Consider the following 25906-nt stretch of genomic DNA (forward strand, 5'->3'; position numbering starts at 1 on the left):
CTATAACCCCTAGATCCCTTTCTGCCGTACTCCTTCCTAGACAGTCTTTTCCCATTCTGTATGTGTGAAATTGATTTTTCCTTCCTAAGTGGAGCACTTTGCATTTGTCTTTGTTAAACTTCATCCTGTTTAACTCAGACCATTTCTCCAATTTGTCCAGATCATTTTGAATTATGACCCTGTCCTCCAAAGTAGTTGCAATCCCTCCCAGTTTGGTATCATCCGCAAACTTAATAAGCGTACTTTCTATGCCAATATCTAAGTCGTTGATGAAGATATTGAACAGAGCCGGTCCCAAAACAGACCCCTGCGGTACCCCACTCGTTACGCCTTTCCAGCAGGATTGGGAACCATTAATAACAACTCTCTGAGTACGGTTATCCAGCCAGTTATGCACCCACCTTATAGTAGCCCCATCTAATTTGTATTTGCCTAGTTTATCGATAAGAATATCATGCGAGACCGTATCAAATGCCTTACTAAAGTCTAGGTATACCACATCCACCGCTTCACCCTTATCCACAAGGCTCGTTATCCTATCAAAGAAAGCTATCAGATTGGTTTGACATGATTTGTTCTTCACAAATCCATGCTGGCTGTTCCCTATCACCTTACCACCTTCCAAGTGTTTGCAGATGATTTCCTTAATTACTTGCTCCATTATCTTCCCTGGCACAGAAGTTAAACTAACTGGTCTGTAGTTACCTGGGTTGTTTTTATTTCCCTTTTTATAGATGGGCACTATATTTGCCCTTTTCCAGTCTTCTGGAATCTCTCCCGTCTCCCATGACTTTCCAAAGATAATAGCTAGAGGCTCAGATACCTCCTCTATTAGCTCCTTATGTGTCCTTAAATGAAGGTGTGCTTCTCTATGGCAATTTACAGCTGGCATATGGTCATTCAGGGACCTATGGCCAGCTTTTATAAGTTAGAGCAGCCTATCTAACTGATGTTGGAGCTGTGGCAACTTAAGAATCAGGAAGCCATAACCCCAGCTCCTTAGTAGCCTTATTCCTTCTTAGATCAAGCATATCTTGGTGCAAGAGAGAATCTGGCCTGTGTTTTTTAATGTATTCCAAATTATTGAGGCCTGTAATTAATACATAAAACCCCAGTAATCCAAAGTAAGGAATAAGCAGTTTTATCTTTGGTGGAGACCACCTGAAAGAGAGTAAAACTCTCAAAGTGTCCTCTACACTGGATCTTATCTAAAATCTGGGCTAAATACTTCGGTGGCATCTTTACTTTGAAAGGTTCCAAAGTCATGGTCAAGAACATGGATGAAGAGACCTTTCCCATAAGCTCATGATATTTACACTGAATACTCCTACATTGGTACAAATTCTTCTTTTGCATGCACACTGCTCCCACTGACACCTATCAGGGGATACTTTGAAAGCAAATAGTATCAACATCCTCCTAGCCTGACTGCCACTAAGGAAGGAACACATGGAACACTCCTGTACTCATCAAAACCATAATTCTCTTCCACTAAGACCTCTCTTTGACACTTTTTCATGTGAGAATAGCAGAATATGGCCCTAAGGAGAGAGAAAAAGAAGCTCTGTCCTTCCAGATCAGACATAATGCTTCCATGAGACCCATATAAGGACCCTGGCCCATTCCAGAAATCCTACCACTGGCTCCCAAGCAGCTGTCATTGTGCATCACTGCTGTATCTGATTGAAAGGATAATTTAATATGCACTACTTACACAAGCAAATATATACTGTTATGTTATCTCACATTAATTAATTCAAGACTTTCCACACACATACTTTAAAATTATATTCAATGTTTTATTTAGTTTTCTATTTAACTTTTTGGATTTGGGATATTAACATGTCTCTCAGAACTAGTGCTGAGAGAAAAAATAGTTTCCCAACAACTGTCAAAAAATGTTGAGGAATTTTTGAAATAATTCTCCCCCTCCCCAAAATTTACACTGAAAACAGTCCAAATGATTAACGCAATTATTTGTTTAAATCTAGGTAGATTACAGCTAGCTCAATTACGCCTACCTGAGCTGCAAACATCAGTGTAGACATCCCCAAAGCCCATTTCCCAATCAAAGAATTCGCTCCCTGCACAATGTGCAGTATTTAAAAAGGCCATTTTCTCACATATGAACATGTAGTAATAACAAATAAACACTTGGCTATTTTTGAACATTTGAATTTACCAGTCTTCACTCAGTGGCATTTACTCCTTCTCCTTTGTAGATGCCTCAGAAGCTGACACTGCTGCTTCATGGATAGTGGAGGGAGAGAAGGTGCTTGGGGGGCTGACTGGAATTTGGTAATTTAAATGAGGGGGATGCATTTAACCAGGAGCTTCCTCATCCTACTCCTTACTGAATGGGATATCTGATTTCCCTAAACCGTATGGGGCATCTGATTCCCTAAACCAATCTGGCTTGACTTTCAGTGCATACCTAGGAATATCAGGGAGCACAATCCCACTCTGAGCTCTCAGCATGCAGGAAAAGTATGCAATTAGCATATCTAGCTCTACAAGCTGCTGCAACGAGGGGGATGGAGCCATGGCCCCCTTCTTATCTCCAAGCACTTGTTTTCAGGGATATATGAGGAGAGCAATCTCTGGGCTTACTGGATATAATCCAGTGCCTATTAAGTCATGGAAAACTCCAACTTGACCTGAGTGGACTCTGTATCATGCTTCTTGAGCACAGGAACTGCAACTGTCCATTGCCTCTCCATGGGAATTGCAGAGGAAAGTAAAGGGATCCTTTGTGTCCACTTTCCTACTCAAGGACCAGGGAAAATCTTTTCCTTTGGTGTTTACCCTCTTCAGTATTTGTAGACAGTTATGCTTCCTTTAGTCATTGCTTAATCATGCTGTAATTCCCTCATAAATCAGCCCCTCCACCAGGCATGTCATGATTTGGTTTGGCAAAACTTAATAAAGTGTAAGTACTTATCTGAAGTTATCCCAGCCCCTTTGATCTGGGAATTTGGCTATAAAGCCCTAAAGAACTAACTGGTTTTCTTGTGAGATTTCCAATAGGGTACTTCCTGATTTCAGTTAAGCAGGAAATGCCACTACGTAGTGTGAAGGTAATCCAAAGAGTATCTTTTTAATTAAGAAGTTAACCAAAACTTTTTGCATCTCATTTTTTTGTTGGTTTGTTTGTTTTTGTTTTAAATATAACAGTGAGGGAAATGAACAAAGCATTGGCATCAGCTTTCAGTTTCCTGGGTTCTGTTGGTTTGCATCACTTCACAGCCTTATCCTTTTTTATGGTAGAGTTTTGTCTTCACTGTAACAATCTGCCTGGAGATACTGGTTTTGAGAGAGCCAGCTGTTCGCCAGTGATGTGTCAAATGAGTGGGAATAATTTAAAGCCTGAGATGGAATTTTTCACTGTGTTACGAAATTTACCATTATCAACAGTGGCTGAGCCAGTTTATAAATAAAACTTTAAAGCACTGAATTATACAAATCATGGAAAATCTATTTTTTCACACAATGGTAAATTAGCACAGCTGCTCTACTGAGCTGAGTTCATTTTTTGTGGAAAATGTAAAGGCTGAAACTTATTCAAGCAGTGAGCTTGATTGACCTTGATCATGGTTCACTACATTGACTGCTGAGGTTAGGTAATCAAGTAACCGTTCAGGGGTAGATTGCCTGTACCTGTCCTTGCATGGGTATGCAGGGGGCAGACAGCCAGGATCCTTCCACCCCACACAAGGACAGGGGATGAGCACAGCTCTTGCATTTGGGGAACTGCAAGGACTGCATCCTCCACGCGTCCCTGGGGGTGCAAATTAACCCAAAAGGGGAAGGGAAGAGGCAGGGCCCTAATTCATCCTTCAAGTCTTCCTTCCCCAACTAGGACAGCAGAGATAGACCCGCTGCAAAAAGAGCAACATGCTCACCATAGCTCTTGCGACTCCTCAGCTATGGGGCACCATGTCGCTCTCAATGGCTCTAAATGTTCATCCACTAAGCACATCTCTGATTATACAGGAACCTCAATGAAACTGATAGATAATATTTAGCACTCACTGCAGCTTCATTTAGATACACTCATTTCATGTTTTCAGCCCAAAATTAGACTTGGTCATTCCAATAAAACCACAGAATAATGCAGATCGGATCTACGACAGGAAGTTGGAAGCTCAAGTTGCATTATTAAATCTAATAACAGACACTTTGTTTTTACAGGGTTTGCTGCTCTCCTCCTCTCCACCCCTGCCCACAGTTTCAGTCTGTTATGAGCCTATTCATAATAGATATTGCTGATTTTGGTGGCAAGAAACCACATTTCAAAGACTTTGTTGAATTACAGCTGGGTTAGAGGACTCTGCAACCAGAGTTTGAATTTTGCTTTCCAACGGGTGTCTCTGGAAGTGCATCTCTCAGTTTGTGTCATGGCATTCAGGTGGATCAGTCCTCAAAGACTATCCTGTTCAGCCACGTCATGGAGAGGTATGGATGGTTAAGTCTAAAAAAAGACCCCCTGAAACAGTGATTTTGCTGCATTCATAATGCCAAGGGCTGAGAATGAGTCATGGGAATATTCAGGGGAAATCACAAAGGGGCCCATGGAAAAAACCTCAAAAGTGGATTATTTTTAGTTTTGAAAACATCAGCAGTATTGGCTGAAAACATCAGGACATAGTTTGTGGTAAAACTAATCCTTATTTTTCCACTTTTAGTACAAGCTGTGATAGGGTAATGTCCCTCTCTTGTCTTCAGCTCTGTCTACACGGACTCCGAGACCTTCACTTGTTAAACATCCCACCACCTTACTGATCCATACACCATAGGCATTTACAGTTTCAATCTTTCTTCAGTTCTCTGCCAAGAAGAGGAGAGGGAAAAGATCATTCTCTACCCAGAGATCCTTCCTAGCTCTGGTTCTACTAGCTTGCCTCTCTTCTCTGTGCTTCCTTACTGAGCCTTCTTATATCTCCTTCATTAATGGGGCAATTTGCTCACTAGTGCTCCCCCAGTCCATTCTAATCCACTAATTAGGCCTGGTCAGGTCCAGCCTGAGGGGAATCAATTGGTATTCAAGTGACAAGAGTACTGACTTGGTTGTTGGTTCCCAGCTCTCTGTCACTGATCTCCCCTTCTTGCTGCAGGTCCTGTTTTTTTCTTTCCTCAGGTCTTCCTCCCTTGCCTGAGGTGTTACTCTGCCGGAGTCTCTCCTCACCCCCAGGATGGTTATCTGGGGTCCCCTTGTGGAGTCCATCCATTCTTCACCCACAGAAATTGCATTTGATGGGCAGAGGTCACCCCCACAATTCTGCTTCTGCCCATAGGTCCTCATATCATGGGCAAACTATGGGATCAGCCTCCGTATCCTAAACCCCTTTACTTTGTGGTAGGGCCTAGGGCCTACCTTCCTTCACCTGGTTGCTCAGGGTCCCTGTTTCTCCCAACCCTCCAATCTATATCTGGGCTCTGTCCTTCTGGTGTGTGTGTGGAGGGGGGACCTGATGACCTCTCGACCCTGGCTACCAGGCTTGGGGTATTTGTTTCTTCTCCCTCTATTTCCATATTTTTCTTATCCGTCCCCTGTTTCTCAGGAGACCCCACTTTCTTTCCCTTCCTGATGGTTTGTTGTCCTAGGTCCAGTGTTTACCAATCCATATCCTTCCAGTTTCAGTATTCCTCTCCCCCCCTTCCTCCGCCCCGCTCAGGTTTTATTTCCTCCAGATTGGGTTACATTTTCCACTGCTTGGGCCCCCTGGCACCATACCACATCTCAAATGGAAATGGGCTCCAATCTGTGACCAATGTCACAAATTGGGGCAATCTGTCTACTACCCTGGTTCGACTCCCTATAGAGAGTCAGCCATCTTTCCTGGGGAGGTCCACTTCTATGAATTCTTCTGTAAGTTTAACAGCCATGTCCAGTGTGGCAGGCTGGTGTCATCTGACCCATACTCGGGTGTTCTTGGGGAGGCTCTGTAGAATCTGTTCAAGGATCAAAGTGTCCATAATCTCCCTCAGCCAATGGGTGGTCCAGTCCCTCAGCCTCTGGGCAAAAGCCCAGGGCTGGACTCCTACATCCATCTCATAGTTCAAAATTTCTTCTATATTTTTCAGTGGGTTGGCTCGCCCTATCCAGGATGGCCACCTTTACCAACTCAATCTCTCACTTGCACATTTGTTAAAGCCATATAGGCCACCTGTGCCTTCCCAGTCAAATAGGGCACTAGACATTGGGCCCAGATCTCCTTGTCCCAGCCCGCACCCACAGCTACCCTCTCAAAAGCTGCCCACAAATGCATGTGGATCATCCACAGGGCCCTTTTTATGTGTTCCCTGTGGCTGGTGACTGGTTTCCTGTCACAGGACTCACCATACTTGGGAGCAGCTGCTCCTTCATGTGCAATTTCTCCTTTATAAAGCCTTGCAGGCTCTTACATTGCTCTGCCAGTCAGGTGAGCAAAGACTGTCTTTCCAGATGGTACGCCTATATGGTTAATTGGCCTATCCTGCCACCTTAACCTCTTCAGAACCAGGGGCGGCTCTATGTATTTTGCCGCCCCAAGCATGGCAGTCAGGCAGCCTTCAGCGGCATGCCTGCGGGAGGTCCGCCAGTCCCGTGCCTTCGGCATACCCGCCGCCAAATTGCCGCCGAAACCGTGGAACCAGCGGAGCTCCCGCAGGCATGCCACCGAAGGCAGCCTGACTGCCACCCTCACGGCAACCGGCAGGCCGCCCCCCCGCGGCTTGCCACCCCAGGCATGTGCTTGGTGCGCTGGTGCCTGGAGCCGCCCCTGTTCAGAACTGCTATGGGGTGAACGCCGCATCACAAAACAATAAGAAATACCTTAGAGGACATACATTTTTCTGAACATTTTTGATATTTTTGCCCTGAACTGCCCCCTTTCTGCCCAACTCATTCCTCACTCCTAAATGAATTTGAGTTCCTGTGTGTGAAGGAAGCTCAAACAAGCAGCAAACAAGGAGCCACTCTGCCCCTGTCAAGTTCTAGCTGCTGTCTTTCTAGGAATGAATGGAGCATTGCAGGTAGGACTATTGCGTGGCTACATGCTGCTCATAGAGTTAGTCCAGCATATCATATGTGGAATTCCACTATTTCACTATTTGCTGCTTCCTCTGAGGGCAGTAAGCAGATCCTCCACTTGAAGTTCCTTAAGAAAACTGTATGAGGCTAGCTGAAGTGGCCAGAGCGGGGCGCGAGCATTCTCATTGTTGTGGAATAACTATTGCTAACAGCAGTGCTTAATTTGTGCCGGGGCTGAGCCCTGGCACCTCTAGGCTGAGCAGTTCATTGCCCTGGCACCTCTAGGCTGGGTAGTTCATTGCCCTGGCACCTCCAGGCTTGCTGCATCAGTTATAAAAGTAAAAAAATTGCTTGAGCCCTGCCACTTCTTTCATTTCAAATTAAGCACTGGCTAACAGGCTGCGGCCGTATGAGAAACGGGATATGGGTAGGAAATGGCTATTATGTACCGCTTTCCTTAGTGCTGCCTGTTATCCGAGTATCCGAGGCCACAAAATCTGTGCATGAGAGCGGAGCTTGTGACAACTCTTCATTGACTATGCAGCTTCTTCTCTGTACTACCAATTCTCAACTTCACATAAGCGCAGTTGCTGGTGAACAACGCTATAGTTGACGCTTCTGCTAAAGCTAAGCAGTGTGTGCAAGCAGACAGGAAATCAGCTCCTCCACTGTGGAAATCATGATTTGCTCTCAGATGTTTGCAAGAAGAAAATGAGGCTAATTCCTCTAAGAAAACTATTGGCTGCGAATCATTTGTTCAGCTCTCATTTTCTTCCTTAATTTGATAGTGAGAGAAAGAGAGAAGCCACGGGTTCAGTGAGAGGCTGGGGCTAGCCAGGAATTCCTTGAGTGCTAATTTTGGCTGCGGAATTGGCCGTTCCTGCTCTCACTGAAGCAGAACACCCACTAACTTCAGTGGAAGCCAGATTGGGCCCTTGGTGAGTAGTCACAAGCTCAGCCATGTAGCCTCTCTTCCCCGGTTTGTAAAATGGTGTAATAGCACTTATCCACCTCTCTGCAGTGTTGTGAGGATTAAGAGATGGGCCACATTCAGTCTGTGCCAGCTGAAGCAAGCCCCCTTCAGCCAAGGGGGCTGACTGTGCTATGCCACGAAGGGGGGCACTGACTCATTCTTTTCTTGCACCAATAACTCCCTTAATTTCTCAGCTTGCCCTCTCTTTATAATGCTGTGAAGATGGCAGTACAGCCAACACACACAGGGCCAGATTGTGTGCGTTGGTGTATCCCTGAGTGAGGGCAGCTGCTGCCCCCAACCCATAACCCCACAAGCCTTGTGCCACACAGACACCCATTTAGGTCACAGTTCCTCCCTGTTCCCCAACCCCATTACTGTGCCAGAATATTCCCCCTCCCCGTCCCAGCCCTCCACGCTGTGTTGGACAGTGTGCTGAGGTGTGGAGCCAAGACTTTCCTTATTTCTCATCCCTCCCCACCTACTCCCTGCCCATCCATTCCGGGTGTAGGTCCATGTAGCCCACTAGGAGAATAAGTGGGTCTTATCCCCTCCCTATATCCTTACTCTCCTTCATGGGCATGTAGTAACTGGTTGCCAACTTGATCTGCTATCTAGGATTTCTCTTAAGATACAAGAATTTAAAAAACCCAGTAACTGTGCACAAGTTGCTGGCAGCTGTGAACATGATGGTACTGTCTGCCCCCTCTGATTTCATTCATAACAATTTCTCCCTCTGTTCTGGAAAAAGGTACCATATCTGCAAGTAAGCCAGTTTTAGGAGAAGCGAACTAGCAGGAAATAATTCTTCCATATCTGCCTATGTTTTGCAGGGACGCTCTTCCTGACAATACAGTCAACAAGCAATGCAGCATTTGTTTCCACCACACTAGTCCACTTTTATCTCCTTTTTCCTTCAGTTTTCTGCTTTCCCGGCTCCTTGCTATGGCATTAGTGTAGAAGGCAAGCCCCAAAAGTCATTCAAGCAAACTGCCTTTGTAACCAAGCTTTTTTTATACCAAGCAAGTTGGATTGCTCCTATATATTCTCAAGTCTTCCTCATGGACTGGTGCAAATGTTGACTCTGTTCCCTCTTTAATATTGCAGGAAAGAATCCTAAAAGTCTAACCATCCCTGGTGTTTTTCCCCCCACTCCAACTACTGTGCTGTCATACTGATTTCAAGTGACACACCACAGCAACTCCATACCAGAGTATTCAGTAATAGTAGCACAGCAACTGGCTCTTTTCTGGATTCACTCCTAATAAGAAATAAATAGTGAGTTACAAGGTAGGAGGGGCTAGTTTATGATAACTGAATCCCAAACTGGCACATACTAGTAACTCACCGATTACACGGACTACAGGTTGCCTCTCTCTCTCTGTTATTTGTGTGAATGTTTCTGTTGAAGTGCAGCAATATGCACTGTAAAATTAGCAGTTTTATTGTCCTTGAAGACATTTTCATTATAGATAATTATATATGAGTAAGTGTACTGGAGTTTGAAGTTTTTCAAACTTTTCAAATTATTATCTGGGTTCACAAAATTCACCCATAGTTCACCTCTAATGTAAATTATTAGGGCTAGATTTGGACTTTAGCAAGGGACTGTGAATAAGTTGCAGTGACTCAAGAAGAGCCTCAGCAGACATTGTGTTTCAGAGACAGCCCATTGAGACAATTCCCCGCTTGCTTTCTCCTTGCCCCAAGGAGTAGTAATTTATTTCTGTCTTATTCTGATAGCAAATAATGGCACCTCCTGTATTGGCTGAGGTGATGGGGGGTTGGAGCCAAGTCTCCTCACTGACCTGCTTCAGGGGAGAGCTGTGCACCTTCTTAATTCTATGCCCCAGACTCCAATGTTCAGGTAGCCCCCACACAGGTGTGATTGTTCTTACCCCCTCACACTTCCCCATATGGCTGTGCAGTCCAGTCACATTCAAGTCTTTATTTTTCATGATTAATTAAAAACAAAAACGCCTATGCTTTTTTTTTGTTTTTTGTTTTGGCTAAAGGGAAGCCTGTGCTACCCAGTGTATCCAAGATAGCATCTTTATAGTTATTCTTTCCCCCTTTTCTGCTCCTTTTTTCACTGCCTCTTCTAAGCAGAACATGAGCACAATAATATTTGGCTTTAAGTTGAACTTTCAAGAGCACAAATTTGCCCATCCCTAAAAAGAATCTTAACAAACTAACAAATTGCATGCTATGCATAGACAGAGCTGTATGCAGGTGTTGTACTAGGGCTTCAGCTCTGGAGACCAGGGTTAAAATCTTGATTAGGTCACAAGTGAAAATGAGTTTGGTGATCTCAGCTTAATCCCTAGTGGACATTTGTCCATATCACAAGACACCAGAGTATCTGATAAACTACAGTCATTTCCTGTTCAACGTATAGGGAAAAATCACATTCCTGCTGTGTTGGTGAATGGAAATCACTGTAGTTGTTTAATTATCATTAGCATTAAATGGGACTTACAAGAATGTATCTATTTCTGTGGGTGAATAGCTTCCTGATGATAAGGTTGACGATCATAAATTAGAAAAAAAATTGCTCCAAATTAGGGAAGGGAGTTACATGAAATCTCTAGAATGTTTCAAAAAAAGTTTTGAGTTTCATGAAACGTATTGAGTTACATAAAACCTTCTTCCCCTTAATTTAAAGCATCGTTTATCCCAGGGAACCAATTTTTAAAACCATGTATTCCTTACTATATGAAAACCTGTGTTAAGCAGAAAATAAATATTCATGTTTGAGCGTAATTCTCAGCTTATTTCTAGGACTACCAGGGGGATAAAATTTTTAAAATATGCAGCAGTCCAGACCTCATGCTTTCCCAGAGCCAAATAAAACTCGGACCATAAAGTTTTGAGCTCTCTTCTGAATCTAGAGTATATAACTATTCAGTGGATTCTGAATTTGACAAACCAGGTTTTCCCAGTTCTTAATAAAATGCTATGGGCAACACTACATGTGAGTTGTGGTAGGATAAGTGTGTAGCCAATGCCATTCTGGTGAGGTATTGGAGGCACTGTGTCTCAGTGAGGCCTCAGGAACAAGAAGGGGTGGTATCAATTACACTACCAAGAATTGGGTGCAGTGTGCACCCACATGTATAGGGACAGCCATTGTGACCAGTCCCTGCTTCATTTTGGAAGAATGGGCTCCTAGTGCTTTCTCCCTTTGCACACCCATTCATTTTCTAGCCCTAGGTTAGGTATCGTGTTTCAACAGGCATGTTAGAGTTTCAATTACACACCCATCTAGAGGTGTAAGAGAGTATAAGGACCCTCTCTATGTAATTCTCTGGACCTTTGGGCTGGGTAGATAAGAGTAAGCAGACCACACACACACACACACACACACATACACACACACACACTTACTTACTCTTTCCCTGGAGTAAGTGGATGAGGAGTGGATAGGAGGGGCAGGGAATGGATGGAGCCTTGTTTTCAGCCGGAGAAGCCAGTGCATCTGAGCCAGCATGCAGGGCAGAAGGTACCAATTTTATGCTGGTACTGTAGGCCAGCCCTAAAATACTACTGCTGGGGAGCAGGGAAGGAACTGTGGCTCCCAGTGGAAGGCCAGCACTTTGTATCCTGTGTGTCCTTATCCTAGTCTCTTAACTATTCTGCATATTTAACAAGAATCGCCTGAGTTTATACAGACTATATATACTATACCTCCAAGGGAAAAAAGATGTTTTCTCAAAAGCTTCAGTGCTAAATTGGTGTATTAATAGCTAAATACATCCAGTGGGCTCCATATCGAATCCAATCAAAGGGCGCACACAACACTCACACTCTGGGTCTCCCCTCCCAGGGGAACCCCCACACCTCTACACCCACCTTGCCTCAATGGCTACTGCCAGTCATCATCTAGCCCTCTCTCACTAGGGCAAACTGCAGTCTGTCATGGCCACTCATCATTGACAAGGGGGTCAGGCTAGCTGCCTCTGCCTATCCCCAAGCTACACTTTAGCCCCAGTACTTGCCTTTGGCCTTTATCAAGGCCTGCAGCCTGGGGAGTTGCCAGGCTGGAGCTCCCCAGCTCCTCTTGCCTTTCCCCAGCCCTACTCTGCTTCAGTCGGCTGGGAGGGAAAGACGCGGGCTGCCCTGCTGGGCTTGCTGCACGGCGCTCCCGTCCTCCGTGACGCCGCCTCCTACAGGGCAGCCGGAGCAGAACACCACAAAAAAAAAAACCAAAACGGCCGTGCCGCCCTAGGATTGGGCGGAATGCCACCTCCTTCAAGCTGCCGCCCCAAGCACCAGCTTGCTCGGCTGGTGCCTGGAGCCGGCCCTGGTCAAAGGCCACAACTGTCATCACCCAAAGTTCCAAAAACCTTCACCTTCTCTGTTACATTCGACTTGACAATGCAAAATCTATTATGTGAAATCTGTACTATTCCCCTGGCTAGAAAATTGGCAGGGACTGAATCTCAGATATCAATCTTCAAAGCACAGATGCGTATTAAAAACTGAAAACACTGGACAGCAGGAATCAGTCTGATTTTAATATCAAAATAAATAACATAGGGCACTTGCACAGACTGTATTAATCATTTTCATGTTTATGATGATTAAAATGCCCATTTTTATATTTAAAGCAAGATATCACACAATTTACAGTTTGTTGCACAATGGTACTGCAGAATTCAGGATCTAGACATAGATGGGGACTTGAATATATGTTAAAACAGATCCCACTTCTGCAATCCTTACAAGTGAGTCAGTGTTGGTAGCATGAGTAAGGGTTGCAGAATGGGACTCAAAATTAAGTCACTGAATGCAACTCTGGGCTTTCATCTTTATTACTACAGTGTGAAGTATAATATTGGGACCCAATGCAGCAATTCTTACGCATAGATAGTCCCATTGACTTCAAACAGGACTACTTGCATGAAGAAGTTGAAGGTAGAGGTCCTTGAAATGTCACATGATGGTATCACCTGGGTCTCTGGTTGATTCAGCACTAACAACAGTGAAGTCCATGTCACAATACTACAACATTAAGGACAATAATCAATCTCTCCTAAGGCCAATTAAGACTAAAGGGGCACTATGCAAAATAGCCTGGACCCTTCACAGCAACCCAAAAAAACATGATGATGGTGTTGTATGACTAACCTACATTGTTCTTATTTAGTTTTGCATAAACAAGAAAATAAAAATAATACAGCAAGGCAAAAATGTGAATAAAAACAGATGAACACTAACATATTTATATGGTATATTGCAGACTTATTATAGACTCAGGCAAACCTTGGACCTGATTCTGAGCTGCACCTCTCAGGATGTGCTCTGGCCATACCCTCTTCTCCCTCTGACAGGTCCCCTCCCATTTTCAGGCTTGTCCTGGCATCCCCCTACACCAGAATCTAAAGGAAAAGGATGGACAGTCCTCCACTGCCAGACAGGGAGATCTGGATGCTCTCTGGCTTGTTTAATGCCACAGGAATGGTCAAAAAGGACCAGAATGCAAACCAGACCCAGAGTCTGTAACTCCAGAAAGATCCTTGCAAAACGTATGTCAAGGGCAGAGAGAAACCATATGCATTTGCAAAGCCAAGTAAGCGCTCTGTTCTAACCCAATGACTGTTGGTGTGCAAATACACCACTACCTTGATATAACGCGACCCGATATAACACGAATTCGGATATAATTCGGATATTTCTCTATCTCAACCAGTTCTCTTTCTTATATGTACCCATCAAATAGCCCAGGTGAATACAAAAAAAGCAGTGCTTTTTTGACTGCAATGGGACTATTTGCATGCTTAAGTTACACGTGTACTTATGCACTGGATCATAGCATAAATCTGTTCATGATCTTCTATTATAGTTACATTGTGCTCTGCCTTTTGGAGAGATAGACTTTTTCCCCATAATTACATTGTAAGGAGGCAAAGAAAGAGGACAGATGGGGACTGAACTGACATTACCCCGTCAGTGAGGAGCAGTGAAGCAATGATAGATGTCTTTCCTCATCTATGAGAATGATATTTCTCTATCTCAACCAGTTCTCTTTCTTATATGTACCCATCAAATAGCCCAGGTGAATACAAAAACCACAGGATAATTTGCACTCAAACAAATGGAGTATTACAAAATGGATACAGTAAAACCTTTGTGTGAATCTAGCATAGTAAATGTCACACAACGGGTACAGTGTGTGCTCCTACAAGTCTAAACTACCATATATAGCAACACAGTCCTAACATCATACCGCCAAACCTGTGTGTGGAGGAGGTCCTCTGGTCATGACTTTCTCTCCCTCCCCCCACCCCACCATATGGGAGTGTCAATGAAATCAATGGAAGTTAGGTGCCAAACTTTCTTGGGCATTTTTGAAAATTCCACTAAGCAACTACCTGCATGTTTAGTGGCCTAAAAACCTTGGAAAATTTGGTCAGAAATCCCCACCTGAAAAATGCAGAGAAAATATCCCCTACATGGGCCTCTCTGTTCTGACACAAGCAAAATTCCCATTGACAACCAGAAGATTTTCCTGATTGGAGATTCGAGGCTTCAGGCCATAGCATTTATGTTCCATATGCTGCAGAGTTAAAACAATAGATGGTTTTATAAATAAGGTGTATGCCCTTATAAACAAGCCTAAAGATTTAATGGACTCACAGTGTGACCCACTTCTAGCCTGATAGATGTTCTCCTTCTTGGTCAGAGAAGGAGCAGTGTGGGGAAGGTAATTCTGCTGCTAACCATGCTGTACCTACTCTATAGATCAGTGGTCTCCAAACTTTTTTGATCGCGCACCCCTATCAGTAAAAAATTTTTGAGCACGTACCCCCTGCCGCGCCACAGGGCTGGCTCTACCATTTTTGCCGCCCCAAGCAAAAAAAAAAAAAAAGGCACTCAGACTCCCGCCTGAACTGCCAAAGCAACAACAACAAAAAAATCAATGATATTTTAAATCAATACATTAAATCAATTGAAACTGAAATCCCGAGGATGGCAAAATACTGATTTTTAAAAGAAGCTGCAAATAGCTATTTGTCTTAGTTCACAGACAATTGACCCAATAGAATTTAACAGTTCTATGTTATGTTAATTATTTTGCCAGATGGATACATGAATCTTGCATACTAATCTGTATGAAATTTGATTCATAGATTCTAGGACTGGAAGGGACCTCGAGAGGTCATCGAGTCCAGTCCCCTGCCCTCAGGCAGGACCAAATGCTGGCTAGACCATCCCTGGACACAATACTCCAGTTGAGGCATAACCAGCGCAGAGTAGAGCGGGAGAATGACTTCTCATGTCTTGCTCACAACACACCTGTTAATGCATCCCAGAGTCATGTTTGCTAGTTTTGCAACAGCATCACACTGTTGACTCATTGTATGAGCAGAAAAGCAAGGACCTGATTCCCTGCTGCCCTTCAACTTGTGTAGTCATTTGCGGTTGTGCAAACGGGATGCAAAACACTAACAGATCAGGATGGTAGCATGTGAATAGACCTAAATGACTAACAAGTTGCAAAGTAGTGGAGAGTCAGGTCTGAATTTTCTAAAGGCATACGTAGAGTAATACTTTACTCCGTGAGAATTCACACTGAAATCAGTGGGACTTTTCACGGCATGGGATACTACAGTATGAATAAGGGTAACAGAATCTGGTCCTAAATGAAATAACTTAATTTCATGTTTCTCCAGAAAACCTAAAAGCATTAGTTGACATTATAGACTGGCATAGGAAAGACAATAAAAAGATAAAACCAAAGGCCTCAAAAGCAGTAACCTGAATATTATTTCCCCTGTTGTCTGTATTTTTAGGACCTAGTTATGAAACCCTGTAAATAGTATTAAATATAGATATAGCCATAGATATATATAGCAGTGCTGACTTTGGCAGTATGAATGGCAGCGCTATATCACACCAAGAATACTGACCTACTATGTAGAATAGTGGGACTGAAGATATGGTGGTCTGGAACAAAACAGAAATGACCGGATGCACTTCTGTGCGTCTTTCTGTTATTTATACAGACCTATGGTGAAATCCTGGTTCAACTGAAAGTTAATGGGAGTTTTGCCAGTGCCGTCAGTGGTGCCAGGATTTCACTCCTGGTTTTCATGTTCTCACGTAATATCTTGTCTATATGTACACACGCAAACCCCATGTGTTTTCTCATTTTTCTCCTGTCAGTGGCTAAATCATAGTACACCTCTACCCCGATATAATGCTGTCCTCAGGAGCCAAAAAATCTTACCGCATTATAGGTGAAACTGTGTTATATCGAATTTGCTTTGATCCGCCGGAGTGCGCAGTCCCGCCACCCCCGGAGCGCTGCTTTACCGCGTTATATCCGAATTTGTGTTATATCAGGTCGTGTTATATCGGGGTAGAGGTGTATTTGAAATTGTAACAGAGATGAGCCTGAACCACAATATTTAAGGACCTATCCATTTATTTCAAATGCTACACACACACACACACACACACACACACAGACAGACACCCCCAGCTGTATGTTACAGATTTACTGAGGAATGTGCAGTAGTACCCTTATCAGATGTAACTCAAGGAAGGCCTTTGAAAGGTTCAAAAGAAAAGCAACAACATTGTTTTAATGAGAATCCATTAGACTTAAACTTTGGTCATAAGTCTTCCAAATCATTGTTTTGTTTATTGTGCTTCATGAATAATAGTAAAGTTATTCACTACTTAATGACTGGATAAATGCCGAAACTCTGGGGAAATGGTTTATTTTAGATGTTATATCCAGCACCACTGTTATCTGTCCTGTTTGGAGAAAATTGATACAAATGAATGGAAATTTTGTGGCTTCCCAGCTGTCACAGTGTGGGTTCCCCCTCCCCATGTGTTTCACTGTGCAAGCAGTCCTCACACACTCCCGCGCAGGTTCAACACAGTGTGCTTTATTTACAATGTCTTCTACAATTTCGTGTCCCCACAGCACAAAACTTTCCCCAAGTTTTAACCTATTTCCTAAGCACCGGGTGGGAGAAATCTCACCTCTTTGAGCTCCTGGGCTTCTTTGCCCTTCCTTCCAGACCCGCCCCCCCTCTCCCTTCCTGCAGAGAGCAGTGAGTCATCCGTAGGCTAATCCTACTCTATGAGGCCAATAAAGGAATTTCCCCAGCCAAAATCAGAACAAAAATATGAATTAATTTTGAAAATAAAAAGGCTAAAGGCAAGATCTTGCAATCCCTTACTCATGCAAGTTGCTCTAACTGATGTAAAGAATCCCACTGGCTTCAATGGGAGTCTCAATGGATTTCCTCAGTAAAGATCTTTCACATGAGCAAAGGCCTGTAGTGTAGATTATGCTGCAACATAAGAATGCCAGGAAATGTAATCTTATTTACTAGTTGGAATGGTTCAGTTCTAAGGAGTTATTTCAGAACGGTAGATGATTCATGGTAAACATTGAAAAAACATTCTCTTTAGAAGCAGTTCTGTGTACAGGAAAACTTGCTCCTATCTATTAATTTCTCTGAAATAGCACATCCACTAATCTTTGCAAAAGGGTTGGGTCCTACTGCATACAGCAGGGGAAGCTACAGAGCTGTCATTCATAATCTGACAGTATCAGAACAAGCCCATCTCTTCCATCCAAAATAAACCTTCCAGAGCTAAAAAAGCAGTCACTTCTGTAACTCAACTGGGTTTATAATCATTTAAGAACTGATATTTATAACTCTATAAATGGTTTTTAAAGTGTGATTGCATTCAGGAAAGTCACTCTCCAAACGGCACTTTCAGACTCACTGGATCTGCTCCACATGTATATTCAGCATAGATCTACCTTAATTTCAGACTTCAATAAGTGTTCCGATTTTTCTCCTATTTAGTACAGTGGAGTAAACATAATTGAGAGTGAGATGGAGGAATTTCAGATCATGCATCATCAACTGAATCGTTAACTATATTTCTGACCCCTGAATATTTTTATTGTGGGGTATTTGTGGCCAAATTTTTTTTAAAAGGGTGCTTAAGGTTAGCCTCCAAATCCATATTTAGGCACTATGACAGGGGGAGGCAAACTATGGCTCACCAGCCATTTTAAGCTGGCCCTCAAGCTCTTGCTGGGGAGTGGGGTCTGGGGCTTGCCCTGTTCCGGCGCTGTAGCCGGGGAGCAGGGTTGGGGTCTGCTCCATGCTGCTTCTGGAAGCAGCAGCATGGCCCCGCTGCTGAGTTTGGGGTGTAGGAGGGTGCTCTGGGCTGGGACCAAGGGTTTCAGAGGGCAGGAGGGGGATCAGGGCTGAGGCAGGGGTTGGGGCATGGAGAGAGGCTCAGGGGTGCAGGCTCCGGGCGGCGCCTACCTCAAGCAGCTCCCAGAAGCAGTGGCCATGTCCTCACTCCGGCTCCTATGCGGCGATGCGGCCAGGCAGCTCTGCGTGCTGCCCCGTCCTCAGGTACTGCCCCTGCAACTCCCATTGGCCGCAGTTCCTGGCCAATGGGAGTTGCGGGGGCGGCGCTTGGGGCAGGAGCAGCGTGAAGAGCAGAGCCCCTTGGCTGCCCCTACACATAGGAGCGGGGCTGGAGCACCCACGAAAAAAAATAGGGGCAGGGAGGGGGTGGAGGTAGGGCAAGGACTTTGGGGGTGGGGTTGGAATGGGGGTGGGGCCAGGGGTGGGGAAAGGGTGGAGTCGGGGCGGGGCCAGGGCGGGGAAAGGGGCAGGGGGGCGCGGGCACCCACCGGCGCCGGAGAAAGTTGGCACCTATGCCACACTGGTCAATAATATCATTGTAAAATATGTGAAAAACACTGTATGTGAAATTATGGACACTTGCTAATATTATGTTTTAAAGTCTGTGGGCTTGTCTACACTACCACTGATTTTGGTATAATATACATCACTCAGGAATGCGAACAATCCACACCCTTGAATGACATAAGTTACACTGACCTAAGCACCAATGTGGACAGTGCTATGTCGGCAGGAGAGCTTTTCCCACTGACATAGCCACCACCTCTTGCGGAAGTGGAGTAACTACGTTGACGGGAGAGCTCTCGTCCATTGACTTAGAGTGTCTTCACCAGACACGTTACAGTGGTGCAGCTGCGCTGCTGTAGTCTTCTAGTGTAGACTAACCCTGTGACTAAAAGTGTTTAAACTGGGCATGTCAAGGGGAGTTGATAAAAGGTTTGCTTCAGACAAATGAAAGAGGACGACACCGCAAACATGAAATGGGCTATTTACTTGCCATCAGAGGTTGCAGCAGGAAGAGATAATTTGCATAGTAGCAACTACCAGCAGAGGAGGAACCATCAGGGATCCTTATCTTCCAAACCTCATGGATCCTTTATTGAGCATGAACTAATGAACTTTATCTAGAGGTACCCTTCAGAAGAATGTATTCAAAGGTTCACTGAACTGCAAAGATAAGGGAAGTGAACCCCTAAGTTATCCTTTACCTTAAGAAGACAAAGAAACCAAGCAATTTGATTCCTGTGATCCAAGCTGGACAGTAAAAAGCTGGAAAGAAGACTGTTGGTGAGAGAAAAACCATCTGGAACAAAGACTGCATCTTGATAGATCAAGTTCTAGACCTTTAGATGCATGTTTTCACTTTTTATTTGCTTGTAACCATTGCTACCTTTATTTCTTTTACTTGGTATCACCTAATCCGCACTCTTTTGTTAATAAACTTATTTTTCTTTCATGATAAATTATCAGTGCTGGATAAGTTCAGTAAAGTGTGTGCTTCTAGTAAGCTAACATGTTACAATGTTATACTATTTCTACATAGGCAGTGAACCTAATACTTTTTCTGGGAGGGTCCAATGATAGGGACTGGAAGGATACTAAGGTCAGCCTGCAAGGACTATCCAAGTTGGGCAAAGCTAGGATGAGGCAAAGCTTCATAGTCACCAGACACCCAACGTTGCAAGGCACATGTTGACCAAACCCCTTACTAGCCTGCGTGAACCTCAAAATGTCACAGAGTAACATGGTGATTTATTTTTCTGGGCATGCGCTTTGTGCCCATATCTGAAAACTGATCTCCTACAGATTGTGTATGTATGTGGGGGGACACTGAAAACAATACAGACTCTTACCATGATATTAAAAATTCCTTCCACCTTGTTACTTATCATTGTTTTATACTAAAGTTTCATATAAACATGCTACGCTGTACTGGCATATTATAAATAACAAATAATCCTAAAGAACAATACATATATCATAAGGGTAGATTTGTTTCTAACTACACCTCTACCCCGATATAAGGTGACCCGATAAAACATGAATTTGGATATAACGCGGTAAAGCAGTGCTCCAGGGGGGCAGGACTGCGCACTCCGGTGGATCAAAGCAAGTTCAATATAACGCGGTTTCACTTATAACGCGGTAAGATTTTTTGGGTCCTGAGGACAGCGTTATATCAGGGTAGAGGTGTAGTATTATGATTCTATCAGTATTTCTCTTATTAGTATTTCTCTTTTAGCCTAAGAGCCCCAGGATAGAAGAGGGCTGCATTGTTCTGCATTGTACAAACATGTATTTCGTATTTTCCATTAAGTGCCTGAAGAGGTCACATCCATTTCTGATATAGAAGTACATTGATTGCAGTGGATTTACATAGAGATGAACTCGGTCCAACCAAGGTCTTTCTAGGATATGTCAATGCACCAGACTGAAAATTCAGTTATTCCAGCAGGGGATCTGAATGTACTGCACATCTGTATACACTACACATAAGACCTGGTTTAATCTAACATGGGGTGGGCAAACTTTTTGGCCCAAGTGCCACATCTGGGTATGGAAATTGTATGGCGGGCCACGAATGCTCACAAAATTGGAGGTTGGGGTGCGGGAGGGGGTGAGAGCTCTGGCTGGGGGTGCGGGCTCTGGCTGGGGCCAGAAATGAGGCGTTCAGGGTGCGGGAGGGGGCTCTGGGCTGAGGCAGGGGGTTGGAGTGGGGGGGGGGGAAGAGGAGGGGGGGCTCCGGCTGGGGGTGCGGCCTCTGGGGTGGGGATGGGGAGGAGGGGTTGGGGGTGCAGGAGGTTGTTCCAGACTGGGATGGAGGGGTTCGGCGGGTGGGAGGGGGATCATGGCTGGGGAAGGGGGTTGGGATGCAGGAGGGGGTCAGGGGTGCAGGGTCCGGGCGGCGCTTACCTCAAGTGGCTCCCAGAAGCAGCAGCATGTCCCCCCTCTGGCTCCTACGCGGAGGTGTGGCCGCAAATCCTGCCCCTGCAGCTCCCATTGGCCGCGGTTCCCGCTTGGGGCGGGGGGGAGCGTGTGGAGTGCCCTGGCTGCCCCTACATATAGGAGCTGGGGAGAGGGGAACATGCCACTGCTTCTGGGAGCTGCGCGGAGTGGGGCAAGCCCCAGACCCTGCTCTCCAGCAGGGACTTGAGGGCCAGATTAAAACATCTGGAGGGCCGGATGCGGCCCCTGGGCCATAGTTTGCCCACCCCTGATCTAACATGTTTAGTTAGGAACCTTTTCATTTTATTTGCTTCTCTCTTTTGAAAACAGCTTATTATATATATATTTTTTCTTTTATGGTCCACCAAATCACATATGACCAAATGTACCTATTTAGTGAAAATGGGTTCCATTAGTTTGTAATATTATCCAAGCATTGTTTTCTTCTGAAGAAAAATAATGGAGAACAGGTGGAGATGCTTAGCATCAGGCTCCTGTTTCTAGAATTACAATCTGCTGGGAGCCACCAGCAATCTCTGAAAGCTGTCACAAGTGCTCAAAAAAAAGTATGATCCAGAGCACACTCAATACATTAAAAAGCCTTTTTGAAAATTTAAGTAGGTGCGACAGGAGAAAACTAGCAAATGGTGTAGGGATTTTAAAGTGTCCCTGTAAAAGGTCATGATTTCCTTCTGCGTCCCACAATAACTCAAGCTGTGCTCCATTTCCACAGAAGAAATTAGCCATTTTTTTCTTCAGATCTCTACCATATGCACTATAATCTATACTGTTTTACTCTCCAAATATAGTAGCATTCACACTACTGGAAAATAGGGTCTTCGATTTCCCCTGGAAGAATATTTCCCCACAGTTGTTTATCAAATTATTCTAATGTCACAAAAGATGCTGTACGGCTGACTATCTAATTGAATTATTTTTTAAAAATGCATGTGATATTCTGCATAGATTTGGTCATTTGGTTACGACAACATACAATGAATGACCAAGAAGAAAAAAAAAGACAAGTGTAGGCCTAGACACTTTTCTGTAACTTAGACTGTTGGTATCCTTGTCTTACTGAATAGGAAGATGATAGGGAAGAGGTATTGTAATTGAAGACCACCTTTTCAAACACGGGGCATTTGCACTCACAAATTTAGTAACAGGTTAGGCTGAGATGTACACGTGTCTTTATAGGCACATCCATTATATCCTGATTTTAAAAATTGGCTCCAAAGTTTGTTTTTGGGAGAATATACTTAAGGCAAATTTCAACAGACCTCCACCTCCAATTTTATTAAACTAGTCACTGAAGCTTGGTGGATACCATTGATTACAATTATGTGTCTATTTATCTATTTGTACAGCCTTATACGGAGAGGGTCTGATTCAAAGCCCATTAAGTCAGTGGGTGTCTTTCCATTGTACAGCCTAAACTCTGTACTATCTGAGGGTCTATGTTGCTCTAGGATAAGGGATATTTTATTGAGTTTTTAAATTTAAAACAGCTTAGATGGGCTGGGGTTGTGACAGAGTAGTTCATTTTTTAATTTATGCTGGGGAGCAAGAAGGGAAGTTAAAGTTATATATTTAGGGCCAGATACGCCGCTGGTGGAAATTGGCAAAGTGCCACTGACTTCAATAGAACTATGCCAAATTACACCAGCTTGCCCTAAGAGTTAAGTGGTATTGTTTATAGTTATGGAAGTGCAAAGCTCTATTTATTATATTATTATTAATTATTATTTCTCTTTTGGAGCCTAATGCAAAGTGCACTGAAGTCAATGGAAAGACTCCCACTGACTTCCATAGGCTTTGAATCAGACCCTCTCTGTGCCTTGGTAGTTATTTCTGTCTTGTATGTGCTAGTCTTGCTCCTCTGAAGTAGATAGCCTGCTGAGCTACAGGTACCATCACAGGCATATTCTATCTCAGCATTGCCCCAGGATCTTCTTTTCCTGCTTCCGTTGTTCTTCAAAGGAGACTAAGTGGCAGCAGCACCTCAGACCCCTGAAGGTACTGGTATAAGTGGCACTTTATATGAAACCCTATTGCTGCTGTCAAAGAAAATCCCGGGATGCCTCACAGCCTTGAAGATGCTACTGGGGCTCAGCAGAAACTCCATTTTGTACAAACAGTTCAGCACAAATCAAATGGAAGAGCCAGCAAATATTTCCTAAAGGGAGGTGTTTTACTTCACTCTTGGGTTTGAAAGGGGGATGATAAGAACAGGAGTTTTCAATTTAAAGGAAAAACTATTGCCTAATGAGTTGAAAAAGTAATTGCTAAAAAATTTTCAATGTAAGGAGCAACTGTTTTCTGCTACTCAGACTTCAGTACTTTTCAGTCTGTCTATCTAAAACTGTGGATTACTGAGACAAGTGATTATATAGAAGTGTCAGATGCATACTCAATAGATCTGCTCCCTGTCTGTGTCTGGAGTCATATGGATTCTGGACTTTTCTGACTAAAATAAATGTTTTACTACTTTTTACTCCTGTTAGCTATGCAGAGCCAATACAGCTGGATACAGATAGAGTGAACTGGATTCTCTTCTGACTTGTGCATCATCAACAGAATTGTTGACCAAATTCCAACTGTAGAATCTTTATTACTAGTGATGATGTGTGAGCCAAAATGAACACAGCTTGACTTTCTGCTCCCAGGGTGAATGTGCAGCTCCAGCAGTTAGATTTAGCATCTCTTTATTTGTAAACTGAGCACATTTTATATGGAGTGACTGAAAGACAATAAACATGAAAGCCCATGATGCCATTTTTACAAAGTCCCTATTCAGAATATAGTTGTATTTTAATGCTAAGGTTCTAAATTCCCTTCCAAAGATATTTTGAAATAAAATATTAAAAGTGAAACATATTGGTGAGTGAAATATGTCTGAAGAGGGAGCTCAAACAAATTTCTTAATCACCTTGTAAGCCAATTAAAACAAACAATGTAGATCTATTTAAATGCTATGTGACAGACCCAGACCAGTGGTACAGGAATCTGGTAGAGGGCAAATATACCGGTCACTGGATGAGTAGTTTTCTGTTCCCTGAGTGACCAGAGCAGGGGCTGCACGAGAGTAATCAGGAACCTGCTAGAACCAGTTAAGGCAGGCAGGCTAATTAGAACACCTGGAGCCAATTAAGAAGAAGCTGCTAGAATCAATTAAGGCAGGCTAATCAGGGCAACTGGGTTTTAAAAGGAGCTCACTTCAGTTTGTGGTGTGAGGAGCTGAGAGTGAGAGGTGCAAGGAGCTGAGAGTGAGTGCTGCTGCTGGAGGACTGAGGAGAACAAGTGTTATCAGACACCAGGAGGAAGGTGTTTGGAGGAGGCCATGGGGAAGTAGCCCAGGGAGTTGTAGCTGTCATGCAGCTGTTATAGGAGGCACTATAGACAGCTGCAGTCCACAGGGCCCTGGGCTGGAACCTGGAGTAGAGGGTGGGCCTGGGTTTCCCCCAAACCTCCCAATTGACCTGGACTGTGGGTTCTTCCAGAGGGGAAGGTTTCTGGGCTGTTCCCCCAACCCACATGGTGAATCTCTGAGGCAAGAAAATCCACCAATAAGCACAGGACCCACCAAGATAGAGGAGGAACTTTGTCACAGCTATGATTACAGTTGTGTAAGCCAGATAAAATGTAAATTCTTTAGCTGAAATTGCAGTGCATGTGTCATCATTAATACAAAAGAATTTATATTTTAAAAAAGTGAGTTACTGTAGTGGGAAAATTCTCCCCTCACACCTACTCTTAAGTTATTTGCTCCTTCTTCATAAACATTGAATAATTTTAGTCATGAATTTATTTATCTCCTCTTCTAGCTATCATTCTGCATTTTAAATGAACATTTTCTAAATCTATTTCAACATGTAATTCACCTCAATCTGAAGCAACAAGGTTTGGGTTCAGTTCCTAGGAATTTCACTCATTCCAAATATATATTTGTTTGCTCGTATTCAACCATTTTTCACTTATGTGGCATAAGCTGAGAATTATGCTTTTGAAATCAGTAGATGCACACTGGGGTGAAACTGGTATAAATCAGAAGGAATCAGGTCCTTGGATTTTCAATAATGTAACTTATTTTTTCTTTGCGATTTAGATATATGGATACATAGCTTTAAAATAGATATGTGTGCTTGAACATTGTTCCTGCACCTGGTTTACCACTGGTTTTTAATTGTTTATTAGGCACTACATTTGGTTTTACAGTTGTAAAAGAACATTCTACATTTCCTTCCTTTTCTCTAGAGTGGATACTATGCCAGAATAGTAATTAGTATAAAGGAGTTTAGATTAATTTTAGAAGCAAATGCTTTTCAACACGAAAATTCAATTTACAAGAAATAAAATAGTGAATTCAGTGAAGCAAAAGTGATGTTAGAATAAAAGATACACAGGGAACAGAATGTCTGATTTTATGAAAATCTCATTGCGTGATTAATTTTATGCACTTGGTGCATAATGACTTTTCCATCTTTCTTCAAAGAAAAGAAATCTTCAATTTCAAAACCATGTGTTGCCAAATAAATCTGTCCTGAATTATATCATTCTGAACTAGCTGGAAAACACTATATTTTTTTGTTCATACTACCACAATTCTGATATACAAACAAATTGCTTAATTTTTTCAGGACTGCATTGCTGCATGTGCAGAACACTAAGTATCACCTTGTGGCAATGCTGCTTACAGACCCAGAGTCCTGCCCCTGTGTTTGACACGGTTGCTCACCCTTCCCAGTATGCAAAATCTGGATCCAATTTTCAAATGAA

The 25906-nt window shown here is 43.5% G+C and overlaps 1 protein-coding gene across 1 annotated transcript in view; it reads right to left on the reverse strand.

Moving 5' to 3' along the window:
• The window catches only part of DKK2 (dickkopf WNT signaling pathway inhibitor 2), a 57948-nt gene that overhangs the window by 7598 nt on the left and 24444 nt on the right, over positions 1 to 25906 (reverse strand). The gene's annotated exons all lie outside the window — the stretch shown is intronic.

The sequence above is a fragment of the Trachemys scripta genome, chromosome 5 (genome assembly GCF_013100865.1).
Source record: "Trachemys scripta elegans isolate TJP31775 chromosome 5, CAS_Tse_1.0, whole genome shotgun sequence".
Taxonomy (NCBI): Eukaryota; Metazoa; Chordata; order Testudines; family Emydidae; genus Trachemys; species Trachemys scripta.